The sequence below is a fragment of the Aquarana catesbeiana genome, linkage group LG10 (genome assembly GCF_042186555.1).
Source record: "Aquarana catesbeiana isolate 2022-GZ linkage group LG10, ASM4218655v1, whole genome shotgun sequence".
In the NCBI taxonomy this organism is placed as follows: Eukaryota; Metazoa; Chordata; class Amphibia; order Anura; family Ranidae; genus Aquarana; species Aquarana catesbeiana.
In genome coordinates, this window is record NC_133333.1 from 37,278,336 (window position 1) to 37,293,160 (window position 14,825).

Below are 14,825 nucleotides of genomic sequence, written 5' to 3' on the forward strand. Positions count from 1 at the left end.
TTGTAATATGCTGTGAATGTCCCCTTTGTCCTCATGCATGCTGGATTTTTAGGTCATTATTATTTTAGGTCCTTCATACATATTTGCCCTTCAATAACCTCCCCAGCATGGTGTCTCCTGCCCTATATTCACCTCATGTAGTCACTTAACAATGTATTTTATCAGCTCCATAGTAGTGCTTTACCCCAAACACCCCTAAAATGTTTGGAAATGTTATTTTTGATTTAAATTCAGGCAGAGGGCCAGAGGCTTTTTTTTGTGGTGTCCCCAAATTTTTTGTAACCCCCCCCCCCCCAACTGCTAAGTCAGCTGATCCCAATTCATTATCCTCAATCATCTATCTGCTGACTTTGCCAAACCCATACACACTATACCCATCTCTTTACTGGTCAGATTTATGGATGAATTCCCCAAAGCATGTAGTGCAAGGGCCTGCCTGTATACTTTCCAATGGTACTGTTTAAAGTTCTTGTATCCTATTATGATCTTGATAGGTAATAGCAGAATGTCCAAATGTGCTCAAATGTGTACAGTGTGTATTTATATCTTTGTATTATGACACTTCTTACCTGTCCAGTGGGCTGCCAATAGTGTAACTAAGGAGGGGCTGTTCCAAGTAATACCCTGTATTTAGGCATTCATCTCTCAATGAAGTGAAGAGGGTTACCTGTCCAAGAGTTCCCCCCCCTATAATGTTAGAAATGGCCCATGAGAGGGGGGGAGGGGGAATATGATAGGTGTACCTTATACTTTGTTGTTGTAAAATTCCCCTTAATAAATGCTATCTGGAGGTTGACCCATAATGTTTGTGTCTAATCTGCTTGCCATGTTTCTGTGAAAAAATAGTAATGTTTATTGTTTTTTCCTCAACAGTTTCCTTCCACGCCACAGGAATGGCAGACTGTGGCCTCCCACTTTGCCCAGCGGTGGGACTTTCCTAACTGCGGAGGGGCAATTGATGGGAAACACGTCCACATCGTCCCACCACCCAACTCGGGGTCGTACTATTATAATTACAAGGGGTTTAATAGTATAGTGATGTTGGCGGTGGTGTCGGCTAATTACGACTTCTTGTATGTGGACGTGGGGAAGAATGGCCGGATGTCCGATGGTGGAGTGATCGCCCAGACGGAGTTCTACAGGCGTCTCCAGAATGGCAGCTTGGACTTGCCACCTCCAGAGGACAATGTTGAAGGTCTCCCATTTGTGTTCGTTGCTGATGAAGCGTTTGCGCTGGGGGACCACCTGATGCGGCCATTCCCGATGAGGACCCTCACCCCGGAACAGAGGGTTTTTAATTACCGGCTGGCCAGAGCCCGAAGAGTGGTGGAGAACACATTTGGAATCCTGGCCAGCCGGTTCCGACTATTTCTGACACCCATCCATATGGCGGAGTATAAACTGAACCATGTTATACTGGCGTGCTGTGTTCTCCATAATTTTTTAAGAAAACATTCAGCCAACTATGCTGGCTCAGTTGGGCCTGAGGCCGGAATACCAAATACATCAACAATGACGGCGCTTGAAAGCGGCCGTCCTGGCTTGCCCTCCCTGAGTGCCCGTGATGTCCGGTTACGATACCTGGAGTTCTTTGCGGGTAGGGGGGCTATCAATATGCCAGACAATCTGTGACACCTTTTTCAAATAAAAAACAACCAAAAGCAATTCTTGGTGGACATTTACTGCTTGTGTTTGTTTGAGCTGACCCTGACAGAAATGTGTTGAGTGCAGAAAATGTCGTGATTGGGTAACCTTATAAAGAATAGTGTTGGCTGGTACTTCCTAAATGTAAAAACACATTTCACTACAAGTGCACTTGCAACTGCACTGAACTTGCACTTGTAGTGCAAAGTGTATTTGCCCTTAGGAAATGACCCCCATTTTTGCATAAAACAGCAATTACATCACCCCAAAAGTGTTGTAGTGTTGAGACAATAATCCACACATTCTTGAGTAAGGCACTTTTTTATACCTGCACAATCACATGTGCATTTACCAAAGGTTTTTAAAACAAAACATGTTTGTTGTATAACAATTTTTGGGGGGGCATTATCAAAAATCGAAATATCCATTTCAGATAAAACAGGCCTGTGTAAAACCAACAAGAAAGCCAAAAAACTTGAACTTACAAAGTTCACATTAGGTAAAACCTGAAGGCTATATCAGACATCAGTATTTAGGAACTGGGTTTGATATAGCGTTCAGATGGGGGGAAATCACCCCTGGAAAAGCCAAATTTGGAAGATGCACACCAATTTACGAATGTCAACATGTGCTATCTGCCATCAGGGGGGATCAAGGGACGTGTTTTGGGGGAGCAAGCCCTTCCTCAACGCTACTTTATAATTGAGGAAGGGGTTGCACCCCCAAAACGCGTCCATTGATCTCCCGTGATGGCAGATAGCACATGTTGGCACACTGTGTGCATCCTCCAAATTTGGCTTTTCTAAACATTGTAAAAATTTTTGTAAGATAAAACAGGTGATTTTGTGGGGTTTAAATTCGCCCCAAAACATCAATGATGTTATTATTTTTTTTAATAACATCACTGATTTGTTGCTGGATGTTTTGCAATTGGAGATTACACCCCATGATCTCCCCGATCAGTATATGGGCACTTTCAGATGTAAAGCGTTCTGGATCACGATCACCTAAAAAGAGATAAAGAACAAAAAAAACAGGTCTCAAAAATCTGCCAACATCCATCTCTTTTACCTGAGCCTGTGGTCGCAGACACTCACCTGTTGTGGTGCCAATCTCCACCACGTCTTCTTCTTCCTCCTGCTCAGCTTCTTGGGTTGGTATTTCCCCTTCTTCCAGAGGTGGGGGGTCTCTGGTCTCCTGGGATGAGGGGTGTCCTCCGAGTCTTTTCTCCCCTATGTAAAACAAAAATGGTATACTTAGCACACAGATATTTGATGGCAGAACTAGAAATAGGAAACATTGCTTGGAAGTGGGGTACAATTTTCTATTTTAGCCGAGTTCAAAGATGTCTTTTTTTATTGTCCTTTGTCAAGCTGCAATACTTTACCTGTTTAGTACAAGCTTCACAGATGTAGCACCCCCTATAGTATACACTGGAGCACCTGTGTGGTCCCCCTAATAAAAATGGTGTTCTTGTGTCCCACACTAGTGCTCCAGTGTCCAGATGTGAAAACAGCTGCTTAGTGTCCTCTCCTTACACAGAATCTAGTTGGCATTTCATTCTAGTAACAAACCCATCTACACAAACAAATATTTGGCATCCAAGTAGGCCCAAAAAAAATGTGGGAAAATACATATGGCCTAAACAATGGTGTTCTAGAGGCCGAAAGAAAAATGTTTGATACGAACGAATAATGGGCCCATGAACATTAAAGTTGACCTTTTTAAATGTTACAATTACTAAAAGCATATGGAGCATAACGAACGGAATAAAGACAGAAAGAATATGAACACAGCACAACTACTTACTTTTTTGCAGCACTCTCCGGATCTTTCGGTACTGCTCTGGCTCTCTCAACTTCAGGTCCGACCACCGCTTCCTGAGCTGATCTTTAGACCTTCGTACCCCGAAATTCCGCTCTAGACTCCTGACCACTTTCGCCATGATCTTGGCCTTTCGGATGTTCGGGTTGGGGTAAGGCCCATATTTTCCGTCATAGTCGGACTTCCTCATGATGTCGACCATCTCCAACATCTCCCCAAACGACATATTTGTGGCCTTAAAACGTCTCCTTCTGGATCGGGACGTGCCTGGATCCGCCCTTTCCTCCTCCTCCTCGTTGCTACAATTAGCCCGCACCTGCTGTATGTCCGCCATCATGCTCTTCACCCACTGCGCCGAACGAAAAGGGGCGGGGAATACACTAGAAAGAACGTCAGGGGCGGGCGGAGTTACACGCATGCGCAGTGTATATAAAGCGTAACACGCGTGCGTATTACGTTTGATCTGTGAGCGGAGGAAGGAGCATTGAACGCGGCGATCGTAAGAACGAAGGTAAGAGACAAACTGGGGCCTATACTGCTTCTATAGATTGAGGCCTATATTGTAACAAGATTAGGAGAGTTTGGTGTGACATTAGGCTTTGTCTTGTGTTGTGTCTTGCAGTGAACATGGATATGGTACTGAAAGATCAGGACTTCATTTCAGTCTTCATAGAGATGCTAAGGGAGCTGCCCTGTCTGTGGGAGATTAAACACCCCCATTACAAGAACCAAACAAAGAGGAAGGCAGCACTGGAGCAATTGTGTGAAATTGTGAAGCAGGTGATCCCCACGGCAGACATCACTTTTTTAAAGATTTTCATTGGTGGCCTGAGGAGCACATATCTGAGGGAGCGCAATAAAGTCCTGGATTCACAGAGATCCGGAGCAGCAGGTGACATCTATGTCCCCAGGATGTTGTACTACGACAGGCTGCACTTTCTGGCAGGCCAGACTGAACCCAGGCCATCCCTCTCCAGTCTTCCTTCCACGCTTCCTTCCCCCCCGGCTGAGGCTTCTGACGCCCAACCTGGGCCTTCCAGGCGATATGTGGAGGAGCCCAGATTGAGCCAGGTATAGCATTCCTCTAAATATTTCTGCTTGTCCAATCAACGATGTTAACTAGATGTTAGTTGGGAGTACTAATTTATGATTGTGATTGATGATGCAAAAACTAAAACCATGTCCCTTTTTCATACACAGGGAAGTCTCAGCCAGGAGGTGGCCGGGCCGAGCCGGCTGGCTGATATCAAGGTCCCTCCACCCCCCCTGGAAAGAGAAAGTGGCAGTACGAGGAGTGCCCTAGAGGAGGCGGCTATCAGATTTTTTTGTAGGGCTACAGAGGTCCTGGGAGCACCACACACCAGGCAGGAGAAATTGCTGCATTCATAGCATATAAAATGCAGAGGATGGAGGAGGGCCAAAAAGCCATGTGTGAAGCCCTCATATCTGAGGCTCTGGCGAAAGGTGTGAGGGGCCAAATTACACCTCACACACAGCTTTGGGATGGTCCTCCTCCTCCTCCTGCAGGTCCTACTCCTCCTCCAGGTCCTACTCCTCCTCCTGCCACATCTCCAACTGCACAGCCACAGCCCGGAAGGAAGTGTGGAAGGAAGACCAGAGAGTGATTGCCCTGGATCCAGTCTGGTCGGCCAAAAGATGCAGCCTCTTGTGGTACCACAGCCTGGGGACACTGATGTCATCTGCTGCTATCCGAGTCTCTGTGAATCCCGGACCAGACTGCCCTCCCTTACATATGGACTCCTCAGGCCACCAATTTTGATGTTGAAGAATTGATGTCTGCCGTGGGGGTCCCAGGCTTCACTAATTTCTGCTGTTGATCCAGTGTTGCCTTCCTCTTTGTTTGGTTCTGAGCCCTTAATAAAGGATTTTTGTTTTGAATTATACTCTCCTATGTGTTTTACTTCAAAAATGACAGTTTGTTTGTGAGGATTCAGGTACATTTCTAATATACAATGTGAAATGAACAAGGGACACCAACAACAAACAATCTCCTGGAGATTAAATAATAAAAGATATCAATGGTGTTGGGGTAACTTGACACACAAAACACAGACAAAAATATTCTGGAGTAAAAATAAAAATAACATTGAACAAAGATCAGCCTTGGAAAAAATCCAAACATTAAAGAAAAAAAAGGCTTAAAAACAAAAAAAAAAAAAACATAAAAAATATAAAACTGTCAGATGTGACATCTAATAACAATATATTGAGGGAATCCCACAAAAAAAACACAAATAAAACTTTGTGAGAAGTGTGTGTGTGAATATGAGCAGCAAAACTACTTAATTCTTGTCACATTATAAAGAAGAAGAGAGTGCGCTGTATTAAACCATTTTTTACATTGCAGCGTGACGAAAGTGCTGTATCCATTGCGAACGCTAAGTTTACCAGAACGAGCTGTCCCGTGTCGGAATTTCTTCTGAGCACGCGTGGCACTTTGTGCGTCGGAACAGGCCACACACGGTCGGAATTGACGCGATCGGATTTTGTTGTCGGAAAATTTTATCTCCTGCTGTCCAACTTTGTGTGTCGGAAAATCCGATGGAAAATGTCCGATGGCGCCCACACACGGTCGGAATTTCCGACAACACGCTCCGATCGGACAATGTCCATCGGAAAATCCGACCGTGTGTACGGGGCATTAGTGTGTAATCCATGTCCTGCAGGCCAGGGCCGTCTTTAATATCGATTTGACCCTGGGCAAACATTGACTTTGCCCCCACCACTGACTTAAAATCAGGTCAGGAACCAATTAAGATTGGTTGCCAGAGGTTACAGCATATCATTACTGCTCATTGACTGGATGCTAGAGGTTACAGCAAACATTACAACTCATCAATTAGTTGTTAAAGGTTACAGCACATCAATGCTGCTAACCGATTGGTTGCTAGAGGCTACTGCACATCCTCACTGGTTGCTAGAGGTTACATTCTTATCGCTCACTTATTGGTTGCTAGAGGTTACATGTTTACCGCTCACTGATTGGTTGCTAGAGGTTACTGTGCATCATTACCACTCATTGATTGGTTGCTGAAGGTTACAGCACATCATCTCCTCACTGCCTGCACACCAGGGTTAAGGGGTGTGCTATGGACAGAGTGCAGGATTTAGGGGTGAGCTGTGTACAGAGGGCAGGATTTAGGGGTGAGCTGTGTACAGAGGGCAGGATTTAGTGGTGAGCTGTGTACAGAGGGCAGGATTTAGTGGTGAGCTGTGTACAGAGGGCAGGATTTAGGGGTGTGCTGTGTACGGAGTGCAGGATTGAGGGGTGTGCTGTGTACGGAGTGCAGGATTGAGGGGTGAGCTAACAGGGTGCAGAGTTTAGGGGTGAGCTGTGTATGAAGTGCAGGATTGAGGGATGAGCTATATACAGGGTGCAGGATTTAGGGGTGAGCTGTGTACGGAGTGCAGGATTTAAGGGGTGAGCTGTGTACAGAGTGCAGGATTTAGAGGGGGATCTGTGTATGGCGTGCAGGATTTAGGGATGTGTTGTGTACATCCAAGTCCCGCCCCCCCCCCCAGTACAGAGCTCTCCTCTCCCCAGTTTCCAGTTTGGAGCTTACCCCTGTCAATACACATCATTCTTTTGGCATCAATCTCCCCTTTCAGTACGGAGCACATCCCAAGTCCTTACCAGCTAAATAAAGTCAGTGTGGCTGCAGAAGAGCAGCTGTAACTTACTCAATGTCCGTGGCTTGGAGCAGCTTCTGCCTGTGTACATCCCCCTCCCTCCTCTGTTTACTCTGCTCTCTCATAGAGATCAAGGATATGTTTTGCAGAGCAAAGAGGGATGTGAACGGCTGCCGGGAGAAGAGTGCTGTCACTTGTAAATACAGAAGCAGCACTCCTGTATTCACAAATGACAATAGCGGGCAGGTCAGCAACCAGCGCCAAATCCCGGAGGTGGAGGAACTCCAGGTGAAAAAAAGCCGGCGGGCAGCACAGGCTCCAGGGGCAGCTGCTTTGGGCCCCTCAACAATGACGAGGCCCTGGGCAGATGCCCCGTTTGCCCTGCGGTAAAGACGGCCCTGCTGCAGGCTGCTCCTTCTTGTAAAAATCCTCCTTTCATGCCACTCTCATAGCCACTGAGTATTGCCCTGTGAATGGGTGGTGGAGATCCTGGCATTCATGCAACCCTCCTCCATTCCCAGAGCAAAATACATGTGCTGTATAAACCCCCCCACCCCCAAATCCCTCCCAAAAAAATTACTTAAGCTTTGGTATTTACCGCATAAAGCAAAAATGCTCACATAAAACGGAAGTGAAAGTCAATTCGCAAAAAAAAAAAAAAAAAAAAGCATGCAGTAAATAAGTAGTGGTTAAAGCGTGTGATATTTAAAGAACCGGTAGCCGCTGGCATCCTTAACAACCAGAAACAGTATGACTGTTAAAGAGCGGGCAGCTGCTACATGCTTAACAACCAATGAGTCATAAGCTGTCAACAGGCTTCTCCGCTGACAGCTGAATGTAAAAAAAAAATGCCGGCAATAAAAACAAACCAAAAAAAAAAAAACGCTGTGGGGTCGCCCCCCCCAATTAATATCCGGCCCTTCGGGCCCCCCAAAATCCATACCAGACCCTTATCTGATCATGCAGCCTGGCAGGTCAGGAAAGGGAGGGGTGGAGCGAGCCCCTCCCCCGAACCATACCAGGCCGCATGACCTCAACATGGGGGGGTGGTGCTTTGGGGCACCTTGTCAAGGGTCGCTTCCCCACAACCCTGGCAGGTGGTTGTGGGGGTCTGCGGGCAGGGGGCTTATTGGAACCTGGAAGCCCCCTTTAAGGGGGCCCCCCAGATCCCAGCCCCCTACATACTACCCCTACTCATTTACAAAAAAACAAAAAAAAAACAAACAAAAAAAAGCTGTAGTGTAAAAAGAAATACAGACAGTTTTTGACAAGTCCTTTCAAAAGTAAAATTAAAAAATGAATTACTATTATTATATAGGATTTACATAGTGCCAACAGTTTATGCAGCGCTTTATTGTCCTGCAGTGTAGATCCATCGACAACCATGATGCCCACTGCCACCGCTGACCTGAAAAAAAGGAAAGAAAAAAAAAAAGCTACACTTGCACCAAAGGCTCCTGCCATCTACCAGTTCCGTTGCCTGATAGTTCTTAAATAACTAAGGTTTGGGGCCACCTGGTGAGATCAATGGGTGATCCTGTCCCCTTGTGATGTCATTGAGGCCATGTGGCCTGGTATGGTTTACGGGGGATACGCTCGTCCCCTCCCTTTCCTGCCTTGCCAGGCTGCATGCTCGGATATGGGTCTGATATGGATTTTTGGGGGACCCCATGCCATTTTCTTTTTAAAATGTTAGTGTGAGGGTTTCCTTCAAAATGGGTCTGGTACGGATTTGGGAGGGGGTACGCCATTTTTTTTACAAAATGTTTTAATTGCCGGCAATAGTTTTCTTTACTTTCAGCTGTCAGCTCCTGTGTTGTTAAGAACACGGTGGCCACCCACTCATTACCAACCATGTTGATTAGTGATTGTTAAGGACACAGGTGACAACCCGCTCGTTCCTTATCAACGCCTATTTTTTAATTGCTAAATACGCCACCTACCGCCAGAAATACTGTATTGCTTCATAAAATAAAGCATGCAGTATTTTAGTAGCGTATTTTAGTGAATACTAAAAAACTTTTTGAAAAAACGCAATGCGATATCTTACCGCATACTCGGATGCGGTAAGATACCACTTTGTAAATGGGGCCCAATGTTTTGGGGTTTTTTTTTTTGTTAAACTTTAGTTAATGAGACCTAACGCTGATGATACACCAATGGAATTTCAAACAAACATTTGTACAAATATCAGTATGAAAATTCTTTGTACATTCAATGACTAGACAAATGTTGAAATAAAAAAATCTAAATTTTGTTTGCAGTTAACATACAATTTTGGATTGAATGCAATTTCACAAACAAAAACCACACTCACTATTAGAAGTTTTTTTCCATCCTGCTCCTACAAATGTTCTCATCACTGCGATCAAAAATAAATTTTGTATGACCCCAGTAACGATTGGAAAATCAAATGAGCATTCTTAAACAAAAACTTTCTAACGCCCTAACCTTTAGATATTGTAAACTTTTCTTGATTACATTTTTGAAAATAAAATTTAAAAAAAAAGTGCACAAGATAGTTAAAAGAGCCTTTATTTGTAAAAACGTTGCTATATTTTGTACCAGACGCATACATTTTGTGTTTAATGAATTTAAAAAAAAATACAGAATTGGTCCTTTAAATAAAAAACTAACATTGGTCTAGCTGTCATTTCTGTAAATAAATTAGGCTGAAGATTAAAAAAAATACCGGTATATAAAAAATGGTCAAGCTGTCATTTTGTTTTACTGTGTAATTTTGTCTATACATTGTATGGAAAAGTACATTTTTACAAGACATTATTGACCAAAGAAAGTCTTTTCAGCCTCTGATTTTGATTGTGAAAATTTAGTAGAAGTAATGGCAAAATGATTACCCGGTCAATAAGCCTAAAGTGGAAATGTTAAATTTGCTTTAAAACAGGAATACGAATGCATTGGCTGAAAGTAGAACTCCAAGTGCAAGAAAAATTATTTTGAATAAAGAGGATGAATTTATCCGAATACGATTCACAGACAGCAGTAATCACTTTCTTAGATCACTGGGTAAGGAATAAAATGATTTCAGGATTTTTTTTATGTTGCCTATTATCTCATTGGGTGGACTTTGTCTTATTTCCTGAATGGACACTGAGACAGGAAGTGAGGAGAAATCTCCCCAGCAATGAAAAGAAGTTCCAACACTTTCCCACTCTACACAAAACCTAAAAAGTTGTTTGGCTGGAAAAAAAATCTGTTTGGCAAATTGTATGATGTGCCATGAGCTGTTTTTATTGAATTGGGCCCACCAGTTTAATTGGATCACACATAAGGGTCAGTGGACACAGACATTTGTGTTTTGACATATAACACAGGATTGTGAAAACGCGTATGTTTGGAAAATGCAGTGTTTGAATTTGTAATTTCATTTAATGCCATAGTATACTATTCACATATTATGGATATGATGGTGGCAAATAAAAATGCATACAGTATATGTGTTTTACCTGTCAGTGGAATTGTATCTGTGTCTGTCCATTCCTGATGTTCTATTTCAAGCACCACTTTATGCATTGACATACCTCCTATAGACATCGGTCCATCCAGCCAGTATGATCACCTGCTGAATAATTATCCTCCACAGACAGCTTAAAAAGGAACTGCAGTCTGCTCACATCATTTGTAATCAAAACCATCTTTGCCATTCTGAAGCTTCCCTCCAACCACTTTGCATATTATTTTATATATACTGTGATTCTGTACTTGCCAAATATGCTGCAGAAATCTGCCTCCACTGAGTCTGGCTGCATCCATTTTAAAGGAGTTGTAAACCCACGTGTTTTTCACTTTAATGCATCCTATGCATTAAGGTGAAAAAACACCTGGCAGTCACCGCCCCCCCCCCCCCCCCCCCCCATTTTACTTACCTGAGCCCTGGAACTTGTCCCAGCGGGGACGCGTTGTCTCTCTGCCCGGGGTTATTGGCTCTTGACTGGATAGATTGATAGCAGCGCAGCCATAGGCTCCCGCTGCTGTCAATCAAATCCAATGAGGTGGGTGCCGGGGGGCGGGGCCTGAGTCATACATTCGACGGCTATGGATGACAAATGCTGGACTCAGGAGCGCGCCTGCAAGGTAACCCCTCAGGAGAGCGCTTCTCCTAGAGCAGTGATGGCGCACCTTGGCACTCCAAATGTTTTGGAACTACATTTCCCATAATTCCCAACTACACTGCAGAGTGCATGAGCATCATGGGAAATGTAGTCCCAAAACATCTGGGGTGCCGAGGTTCGCCATCACTGTCCTAGAAGGTTATCTGATGTGGGGAGGAGCCACCGGTGGACCCCAGAAAAGGATATTCGGTGCCACTCTGTGCAAAGCAAGCTGCACAGTGGAGGTAAGTATGATATGTTTGTTATTTAAAAAAAAAAACCCTTACGATCACTTTAACTGTGGGCAGCTGAGGCTGCTGCCTGTTTACTTCCTGGATTTACACAGAGGCACACCTGCAGCTCTGCAGCTCTCATTGGCCCTCTTATGAATTATTCCCCCTCCCTTCCTGGCAAACCCTCACGAGAGTAATAGAGAGAGCTGTGCATGATGTCATAAGCCTAGGATAATGACCAGACAAGAAACAGGAAGTGGGCTGTATAAGGTATTTACTGGCAGAAAAAAAAATGTTTTACTATCCGTTAAAACAAGGACAGAGGATTTAATAGATGGAAAGATGAAAAAAATGACTGAAGGTCCGCTTTAACTCTCCAATCAGATACAGCAGTTTAATCCAATGTAATTTTACTTATTAGTGTAGTACATGGGATTTTCACCAGTCATATAGTGTAAAATGGGATCTGGTGCAGCTGTGCATAGTAACCAATTAACTTCTAACTTCAGCTTGTTCAATTAAATTGGTTGTAAATGCTTAGGTTTTTTTTTTTTTTTTGTTTTTTTTTATGAATTACCTTATCCTTACTTACCTGAGCCCCATCCTGGTCCAGCGATGTGCACAAAAGCAGCGGCTCTCCTGGCTCTGTCCGTCCTCACTACACGCCATTGGCTCCCGCTGCTGTCAGTCAAATTCTGTGACGAGTGAGCAGGGGGCAGGGCCAAGTCCCCTTTTTCAGTGGACGCAGACAAGGCGGCTCGGGAGCGAGCTCGTACAAGTGCCCCCCCCATGGAAATGGCTTCCTATGGGGGCACTTGCCCATGCGGAGGAGCCGGGAGTGCCAGCGGGGGACCCCAGCAGAGGAGGATCAGGGCTGCTCTGTGCAATACCACTGCACAGAGCAGGCAAGTATGACATGTTTGTTATTTTAAAAAGAAAAAACCCTGAAAGTTTAATGTAACTTTAAGCTTTGACAATAAAACCTTGAAGCTGATTATACTATGCACAGCTGGACCAGATTCTGTGTGCGCCAGCTTTAATAAATCTCCCCCAATGATCTTTAAAGCCTTGTGCCCACTATGGAGGCTGGTAACTGAGGGAACATGGTTAAGAAAAAAGGGGGTCTATCTAGGGCAGTGTTTCTCAACTCCAGTCCTAAAGGCACCCCAACAGGTCATGTTTTCAAACTTTCCATTATTTTGCACATCTGATTTAATCAGTTTCACTGCCTTAGTAATTACCACAGCCATTTCATCTGTGGGAAATCCTGAAAACATGACCTGTTGGTGTGCCTTGAGGACTGGAGTTGAGAAATACTGATCTAGGGACTGAACTTGACTAATCCCAGCAAACAGGTAAACTGGAATATGCAATTTCGCAACTACAGTAATAAAGTTGTAATTACACTGAATTACCACTAGATGTCAGCACAAATATATTTATACATTAAATAATGAAATCCTCTGAAAAGGTGATGGATAGGGGTAGGCAACCTCGGCTCTCCAGCTGTTTTGAAACTACAAGTCCCATGAAAAAGTGTTCCAGAACACCTGAGATTTACAAAGCACTGTCACACAGCACAGCCCTGTCTGCTAGGGCAGGTAACCCAATTTTCTATGCTGCAGTTAAGTAGCACGGCTTGTGTCATCCCCAGCCTTTGACCAGCCAGCAGGAGGATAAACAGCAGATTTATAAGCTCATCTCTCTCCACTCTGATTTTTCCTCCAGTCAGCATGCTCCTTGCAATGCAATACAACTGATTGTGCTGTTACACCCTTCCCCAGTCTGAGCCCTGCTGTACAGGGACTGCTACTAAGTTGGAATCAGGTACTTATATGGCTTGAAATAAAAAAAAAAATATTCATGAACATAGCTGCATTATTTTGTGTATCACACCCTTCTGGAGTACAGCTCTAATCACTTTTGAAGAGGCTGCTGTGGCAGTGTTCAGAATATATCACAGGATATAGAATAACATAGCTCCCAACTGTCCCTAATTTCAGGGGACTGTCCCTGATTTGGAGCAATGTCCCTCTGTCCTTCATTCCTCCTCATTTGTCCCTCATTTTGGTCTGATCTATATAGATGTATATAAAATGCACCTTTTATCTCTCAAAAAGTGTTTCCCAGTGCTAAACCTTTCATCTGATTTCTAAATTGCTGCATTTGTAAATTCCAAAAGCCAATATAAAGGAATAATAGTGGTAAAAAAGCACTTGTGGGTTTAACCAATCTTTTTTTTTTGTACAATTCTCCTTTAAAGGGGGCGTGGCAGGGGGTGTGTCTTATGCCTGCATCCTTTTGCTGATAGGTGTCCCTCATTCCCATCTCAGAAAGTTGGGAGGTATGGAATTATGCGGTGACTTCCACTACAGTCCCTGACTTTGCTTCTTATCTTACCATGTGTTAGTAAGCTAGTCGGATTCCCAGCTGAGTTTTTCTATTACTCGTATGGAAAATTCAGTGCGAGAAATGCTAATACTTCACTCTGCCTGAAGCCAAACAACATAATAACATCTGTGTTTGGGGACAAAGTTAGGCACTTTGGTGGAGAGAATTATTGCTGCGGTTCTCTAGAAGGGATATAAGCAGCTGGTATGTGCTGCAATCCCTTGGCACGGAGGCAATATTGGAGTAATTATTTAAAGTGGAACTCCAAGTTAATTGAATTTCCTTTCTAAATACACTACATGCTTCAAATAGCCAATCAATAAATGGCGTTTTGCTATTTCTCGATGTGTTCTTAGCTGCGCAGCATTTATTGCTAATGCAGAGCCAACAACATTGCCGAATTTTCAGCAGCGTTGTTGGCCTTTGATGAACGTCAACCAATCTCTTTCAGTAAGGACATCAACATGCCAGCATCTGAAGTGCTTTAAGCGTTGCGGTCCAGCAAATAGTCCACACCCATCAACCGGAGGAGCAAGGGAATTAAGCCAGAGGTTTTGCAGTCCACATAGAAAGACTAAAATGAAGATATTTCTATGGTAGGAGTGTCAGAGCAATAGGTAGGTAAGATTTTACAGGTGGGTTTTGGAAGCTTTTCCACCTACTCTAAAAAAATATTTTACAAATAAATATGTGAAAAGTGTGGTGTGCATTTGTACTCATCCCCCCCGAGTCAATACTTTGTAGAACCACCTTTCGCTACAATTACAGCTGCAAGTCTTTTTGGGGATGTCTCTACCAGCTTTGCACATCTAGAAAATGACATTTTTGCCCATTCTTCTTTGCAAAAAAGCTCAAGCTCTGTCAGATTGGATGGAGATCGTCTGTGAACATAAATTTTCAAGTCTTGCCACAGATTCTCAATTGGATTTAGGTCTGGACTTTGATTGGGCCATTCTAACATATGAATATG

The 14,825-nt window shown here is 43.8% G+C and overlaps 1 long non-coding RNA gene across 1 annotated transcript in view; it reads left to right on the forward strand.

Annotated features, from left to right (window-relative positions):
• The window catches only part of LOC141110590 (uncharacterized), a 60,738-nt gene that overhangs the window by 43,129 nt on the left and 2,784 nt on the right, over window positions 1-14,825 (forward strand). Inside the window, exon 2 of the long non-coding RNA XR_012236304.1 lies at window positions 10,025-10,146. This is a non-coding gene — a long non-coding RNA (uncharacterized lncRNA). The remainder of the gene's footprint in view (window positions 1-10,024; window positions 10,147-14,825) is intronic.